At 50.1% G+C, this 7,646-nt stretch overlaps 1 pseudogene; it reads right to left on the reverse strand.

Annotated features, from left to right (window-relative positions):
* Positions 1-779: 779 nt before the first annotated feature.
* On the reverse strand, positions 780-1,863 carry LOC120842281 (annotated as a pseudogene).
* Between the last annotated feature and the right edge of the window lie 5,783 nt (positions 1,864-7,646).

Below are 7,646 nucleotides of genomic sequence, written 5' to 3' on the forward strand. Positions count from 1 at the left end.
CGCGGCGAAAACTTGCGTCCCCGTCACGTCCACAAGGTCGAAATCGCGCACGGCGTCGCGAAGCGCAGCCGCACCCACGTCGGCTCTTGGGACTGCCGACCCGCTCACTCTATCGCGACTGTTAGTCACGCAGTTGAAGTCTCCGCCGACCACGAGCGTGGCGGGCGTGTCAAGAAGTGCGCGCAGTCCGACGAAAAAGTCCTTGCGCTCCCCCGGCCGGCTAGGGGCATAGACCGATATAAGGCGCACCAGCTGGTCTCCAAGGAGGCAATCGGCAAGTGCAAAGTGCCCACTCGCGCACAGTCTGGGGTCCAGCATTCGGATGCCAGTATTTTTTCTGACTAGGATGGCGGTTCCCCCGGAGGGGCTAGCCGTGAGCGTGTGAACGCACCAAAAAACGTTTCCAAAAAAACGAACAAAACTTTTTGCTTTCTCAGCGGAGCAGATCTTTGTCTCTTGTATGAAAATGACGTCCGCGCTCTCCTCATTAATTAGATCTAATAAAAAACTTTTACGCTTCGTGGCGGTGACACTTATACAATTAAAGGTTGCTATTTTTAAACACTTCATTTAAAATTATTGTATATAAACAGAACACAAAGAAGCAGCCAAGACCAACAGTACAAATGTAGACGTGATAAGACGAGATGAAAGGTACAAACACACCAACTAAGAGAACGAAAAGAAAACCAACGAAGCACAACTACCGAGTAAAAATAGAAAAGACAGAGTTGAGGAAAGATAACTCTCACCCAAATTATGGAAAGTGCCGGGTTTCCTCACACATTCTTCAGCGGATCCGTTTCGACGGGACGCGAGGCTGGGATTTCGGGAAGGTCTTTGTACTTTTTACGCGCACTCTGTTGTGTTGCCCGTGTCCTTGAGAGGCGCGTTGGGCTCCGGCGGGGGAGCTTTCCCCGGCTGTCGGCGCTGGCGGAGTGGCCTCCTCCGCTTCTTCCCGCGAAGCCGTGGGCATCGTGGGCTCGGAGATGGAAGCTGCCGCCCTCTCCGCCGACACCGGGTCGGGCTCCCCGACCGAAGGGCCCGAGTCGTCTTCGTTCGGTGGTCCCACGCGAATGTCAGCCGAGGGCTGCCGAAGGGTCTACGATCTCGCGTCTGCAGCTCCGGAGTCGGATGTGCTTCGTTTACCTCGACTACTGCGGCCCCCTCCGTGTCGCCGTCGTCCAGCAGCTCCTGGTGCCGCTCGCGCAGTGGCTCGTGCCTCGTCTTGGAGGCGTACGTTGGGACACAGTCGGCCTCGACGTGTCCGTAGCCCCTGCAGCCGCGACACCACGGCGCCCTGCATTGCCTTCGCATATAGCTACCGGAGGCACATGGGAGGCCGGCCGGGCACGGAGCACGGGATAGTCGGCCACCCTGGTGCGGCAGCTCATCCCTTCGGCCCCCTTTCTTTAGGATGATCCTTACGGACCGCGTAGATGTTTCGACTTGGTAGTCGTCGGTCGGCGACTTCCACATCTCCCTGGTGATCTCGACCCCGAACTCCGCGAAGGCGGCGCTGACCTCCCTATCTGTCACGTAGGTGGGGAGCCAGTGAACCCGCAGCACCACCTCCGTAAAGTTCGGGTCGACCACGACGCACTTCCGGCCTTTCACCTTGACATCCTTCAGCGCGGTCAGCTTGTCCTTAGCGTCTGTTGAGTTCAGGGTGCACACAAACACGTGGTTGAACTGGAAGGCGCCCAGCCCAACCACGTGCTTCATTCCAACAGTCGACTGCAACATATCGGCAAAGTCCTGAGTGCGGTAGGGGCGTCCTCTGGGGTCCCCATGCAGGAAAACGGTCTTCTCAAGCCTGCTGCCACTTGGTAGTGGCGGCAGCAGCATCTTGTAGCCCGAATCTCCGGCGTTGCTCGTATCCTGATGCGCGCCCTCAACGGGGGCAGCCGCTCCGTTGGCCATTCAGACGCTCGCGTGGGGGGAACGGGAGGGCGGAAAAAAAGACGTCCGCTCCCACGCGCGCCCACGTCGGAACCTTTTCTGGAGGATCTCTTTCCCTAGTAACAATTCAGCCGGTAAACTGTAAGTTGGAAAGTTTGCTGTCGATTTTTCTCTAGCAAAAGCACTCCTGGGTCGAAGTCGGGAAGCACCACGCTTTGGGGACATGCGCACCTAGTAAAGAAATCGTACGCGTGCATATTGAACTCGAAGTAGACACGTCGTGCTTGACGTTTGCGCGAGCAATGTCTTCAGCCCCGAGAAGGGATCGACGGCTCGGCGACGTCTTCGTGCAAATCGGCTTGGTGGCCGGGAGTGTCGTACGGGATGAATACCAATTCTTTTGATCACTCCCAAATTTCTCTTTTAACGGTTGACAGAATTCGCCGGTACCGCGAACGACAGTTCTGAAATAGAGGTCCCACGCCCGTCGTTCGCTGCCATCGCCGTCCCCGCGAGTCCCACGATACGCCAAACGACGAACGCACAGAATGCTTCCGGTTGTCTGTGGAACTTTTTTTTTTTTTCAATCAACGTATTTACAGCTTTTTAGAAGCCACAAAAAATAGGTTTCATATTTTTTTCTATTTTTAATAATGAGTGTGTGCCTTCAGTGACCCACGACTTTGATTAAATTTGGTGGTCGCATCGATACCTTAGAAAATGGCCCGTGACCGCGAAAAAGAGAGTGAGCGAGACTCGAACCGGCCACTTCTTGATCGGCGGTTTTCGGGCGGAAAGAAACCGAATTTCGAGCCGCAAATTCTGTTCTGGGTAGTTGAGCTCTCATATGTCACGTAAAACTAAAAACCTCAGCGAGCATAAATACCCTGTCAGTGTCCCTTTAACAATTATCACCGTACAGCTAGTGTATCATCCATGAAATCTCTTCTCTCCTTGCCACTGCTTTCTTTGCGCCGTAAGTGTTCTCGTCTATGTCTTTTCTATAAAATATATAATTCTAACCCCATTCTTAAAGAAAAGCTCTTCCTCGTCCCACCTTACGTTTCTCCACGCATTGATCATCAGTACAAAGTCGGCATTCCTCATTCTCGAACCTCAGCCTATCACGAATCTTTCATTCCTAGGACATCACCAGAGTGGAACCACCTTCCGGCGTCATTAATATTATTACCCTCGTTAGATGTGTTTAAAAGTGCTGTTACTAATTATTTTTGCGAAAGTGACCCGTGACCTATTCCATGTCTTCTATTACTGTTTGTTGTTGTTTTTTCACTCACTCCCCTCTGTAACGCCCCCAGGGCCTTGAGGGTATGTAAATAAATAAAAAATAAATCAAGCACGCAATATCACCCACGCTATTTTGATCGCAGCCTGCCAACCCACCTGCCAAAACGCTATCTGCCATGGATGGATGATAGCGGCTGCAGCAGCTTACATTGGCTAGAGGTGATATAACTCTACCTAAAGATGGCCGCCAGTGACCGCATTCGCGGAGCGGGCAAACGCGATCCAGCAATTGTCATAGAGATCAGTATGTGGTTCTCGTATGGATCGCTTCGGGGTCGTGCTGGAGCCTGGATCCAGGCTCCTGAGCATGACGCCCGGTCCCGGTAGTGTAAAAATAAGGACTTTTAACAAACCGTGTTCCGCGTATCGCACTATCGGAGCCTTTGAAGCATGCTTTTAAGTGCGCGCCCCGCTGTCACGGTATCACTCCGGGTGCGCGCCTATAAAGCATGTTTCAAAGGCTCCGATAGTGCAGTACGCGGAACACGGTAACAGTTCGCTAAAAGTCCCTAACGTAATATACGATGTGCGATTTCGCTTTCAGCTGTATAAGGTGCGTAGTCATGTGTGTTCGTTGTTCTTCTGTTTCGAGGCGTCCCGCCGTCCAGTAAGGAATCCACAGCTGCGACCGAAATATTTCGAGGCACATTTATTGCACAGATGCTAAAACGGAATTAAGTACAGCACTGCACCTGCATACGCGCAAAAATAAAACATTGGCAAAATCATTTCGTCAACCTCGCCCACAGCTGCAGTTGCACATCGCCAGCACCTCTCTGTCATCTGTGCACGATCTCATCACTTCATTATTACATGCTTGGCCGCACACCTTCTTGGGAATTGGCTTTATCACTAACTTTATCACTATCACTTCTTGGGAATGGTCACTAACATATATCTTTACAAGTGTACACATTGACCCACATAATTACGCATTCAACATGCCAAGTTGGATCAGCTGTTCACTGAAAGTAAAGTTGTTCACTGATTTAAGAAATATAAGCTACTTAGGTGGCCCCCAGCAATCATTACCTTCATTTTTACATATTCAAAGCTTCTCACGCAAGCAAGATGAAAATGTGAAATAAAGCTTCGAAAAATGTTGGCACTCAACAGGCTGGATAACTTGTTGGGAACCACGAAGTGTCCGAAGCTTTCTTCCTTCTTGAGACGACGTTCAAATGCTCGTTCTATATGCCCCAGCATCTAATGACAATGTGGTCATGATGTTTAAAATTTTAAACTGATTTAAAACAAAACAAATGTCCATCTACAGCGAACAAACTAATGACATAATGCCATTGTCGCACCCGAAACCATGCAGAAATAAATGGAACTTCAAATTAATATATAGGAAGCCTCATTCTTTTGTTTTATTATCCTCCGTCTGTTCGAGGACCGCCAAAGACCATTTTCAAGATTAAACCCAATTGTTACACTTTAAATAAGCAGTTGTGCACAAATCGAAGTGGAGCTAGGTGTATACCATTAACTTCATTAAAACCGTACTTGTTCGGGGGAAAGCATATGTTTTTACTGCGAGAACGAGCCTGCAAACTAACAGCTATGGGCAGCAGAAGTTTAATGGTAAGTTCGCTGAGCAAATAAAACTGAGTACGGGAGATACATACTCACCTGCCTTATCTTGAAAAAAAAAATGAACAAACAAAAACTTGTGGTCTTGGCATTTGCGCTGTTCGTGCACCATCGGGATATGGCCACGTAAAATGCACCTCTCAACAGTCTCTGAAAGTTCGCACCAAAATATCCATCGAGTTCGACAGGCGCGCGGAACGCCGGAGCGCGAAACTACGCTCGCACGACCCTTGGGTAAACAAAACCACGCGACGCCGCCGTCCGCCGTTACGAAGTTTCAAATTTGGGCGACGGTAGAGCGAAGGGGAGGGGGGGGGGGGGAGGGGGGGGGGGGGGGGGGGGCCGCGGCGGCGTATTTCCAAAACCTGGCCATTCCAGATCTGCCGCGGAGCGGCGTGCTCTGATTGGCCAGATTACCGCCGCACAAAATATTGACGGCGACGCACATACGGCGCCGGTCGCCGGCAGGAGCGTCTGCTAGACTGCTACACTCCGGCGGATACTTTGGTGCCGTGGTCCGTGGTGACTTAGCGGACGGGTTGTTTCATCTGCCAGTGCATATCCATTGAGTTATTCCGCATATTACGCGCATAAAAGTCGGTGGCAGAAGTCTCGAGCATGCCGATGTCCACAGTTCGACTGCTCCAACCTCGGCGATTCTCTACCCAAGCTCGAATGAAGTAGGCCTCGCTGCTCTGTTCCGTAATTGAAACCGTGTACACGTGGAGTGCTTGCAGTGCTAATGCGCAGTGCTTTTCAACCGTAATTCAAGAAGCGAGAACGATAGCCCTGCACAGCGTGTGTGGCTGGTGTCAACGTTTTCCGTGTGGCTCTTATCAAAGTAAGCCTTGTCGCCTTCCTACGCGCCCGCGTAGCGCCCGCAATGCTGTCAATCGTACTGCTCAATTAATTCGCTGTTTTTCTTGCTCTGAAACGCTATGCAGATTTTATATCCACTTCAATGCTTCACAGCTGAATGAACACTTGTTTGTCGCTAAACAAGATTGCCACGAACGGATTTGCTTCCGCGGTTTTACGCCCCGCAAGTGTTTACTTTTTCTGCCGTATTTTCACGTTTTATTGCACAGACTGCTTTGATTTGTACCAGTTTTAGGCTATTTGGCGCATACCAAGTTTTGTGAAATTAAAAGGACGCGAATTGGTTTCAAGCTGTTTGTTTCTTACGCCTATCATGATTTCACGTCGTTATTTTGATCAGCACTGGAGGTGAGCTAGGACTGCTCCAATAAGTCTTCTTAACCCCAAGGAGCAGAAAATAAAAACCCATACAGAACTCGGTTTCAATAGATAGGGGCCTTTTCCTGGTGCCTTTTTGTTCACTGTTCCCTTCTCTGCACTTGATACATAGGTATGTCACCTGCCCTTTCAGCCTGTGGAGGTCTATGGGAATTAGAACGGAAGCATTAAAGCCATCTTCAGAATTACTTGTGCCTTAAATCCTGTTACCCACGGGACATTCTTGTGTGAATCCAAAGTCCATGCTATTGAGAGCTTCTCCATGGTAGTGATAGACTCCAGCTACAATCTAGTTTTGTCATCTTTATTTCGGTCCCATCAATTTCCAGCTGCTGATGTCATCACTGTGTAATGCTGAAGTTCTAAAGGTCCCATAAATTACAGGCAGATTCAGACAATCCAGGACACTGAGCACAACGAATGCAATGCTGCTGGTTCTCACGACCAGCGACTTATACGCACACACCCCTGACATACCCCAGGCCGAGTCCCTAATAACCGCGTCCCACTAGAGCAACAGCGACAGACGACAATGAGCGACAAACAGCCCATTGGTCGGAGTCCGCTGTCCCACCTGGCGGATACGACGCAGAAAAAGGGGACAAGGAAACTTCTTTCCTAGTGGGACTGGAGTTGTTAACAAAACACTTCAAAATACAGAGACAGAGTATCGCGACGCAGTTTTCGCATTTCTCTTTGGCCGTAAAACGCACCGACAAACACGGTGAAAGTGGAGACGATTACTTTATTTTTTGTTTGAAGCTTCTGCTTGTCTTCATTTGCCATTGGCAACTTTCTGAAAACAGTCATGACAATCGACACCCAACTTTTTCCAAACTAGAATTTCTGAATCGTTCCTCTTTTCGGTTGTTCGAAGCATTCCAGATGGGCACCACGGAATTTCAAGTCAATTTGAGGATGTTTTTAATTACATATCCGAATGACCGAGGGCAGGCGTTTTATGGGGGACAATACGGGAGTAGTTTTATGGGGGGACAATCACAGAACAGACGACAACTCTCTCGTTTTGCCGGAATGGCTTGCCGCAGAACTGGTGGAACGTCGTGTCCTACTTCGTGGTGAGCGGTCTTACTTTGGTCAGTCCTCGCACATGGGTGTATCCATCCTGATGCAGGGGCGTAGACTTCGGTATCTTGAAGCACCAACTCGCGCACCAAGTTTTCGCGAGCAAAACCAGCCACAGCACATTCCCTTTTGCAACACGACATCTAGCAAGCAAGCCGTGCCTGCGACCACTACGAGCAATCCAGGAATCGGAACTGCGGGAGCAGGAACGATCAGTGGCCGCCAAGGACTGAGTCACGGGAGGAAGGGTAGGAGGAGGGTGGGGAAGACAGCAACAGAAGGCACAAGCGGGAGAGAAAATTAAGTTTGTCCCCGAGTGATGTTCCTCGGAGGGCCTGCTTGCTGCGGCGTTTGTCGCGGGTGTTGGTCATTACAGTGGAACAGCATCAGCAACACAAAACTTTGTGGTGTTGCAGGACAAAAATCGTTATTTGTCGCTGTAGTGCCGGGGTGGCCAGGCTAACCCGGCCTAAGAGCCACAAACAAAACTACGAAAC

This window comes from Ixodes scapularis, unplaced genomic scaffold (assembly GCF_016920785.2).
Source record: "Ixodes scapularis isolate PalLabHiFi unplaced genomic scaffold, ASM1692078v2 PGA_scaffold13__105_contigs__length_92229423, whole genome shotgun sequence".
Lineage (NCBI taxonomy): Eukaryota > Metazoa > Arthropoda > Arachnida > Ixodida > Ixodidae > Ixodes > Ixodes scapularis.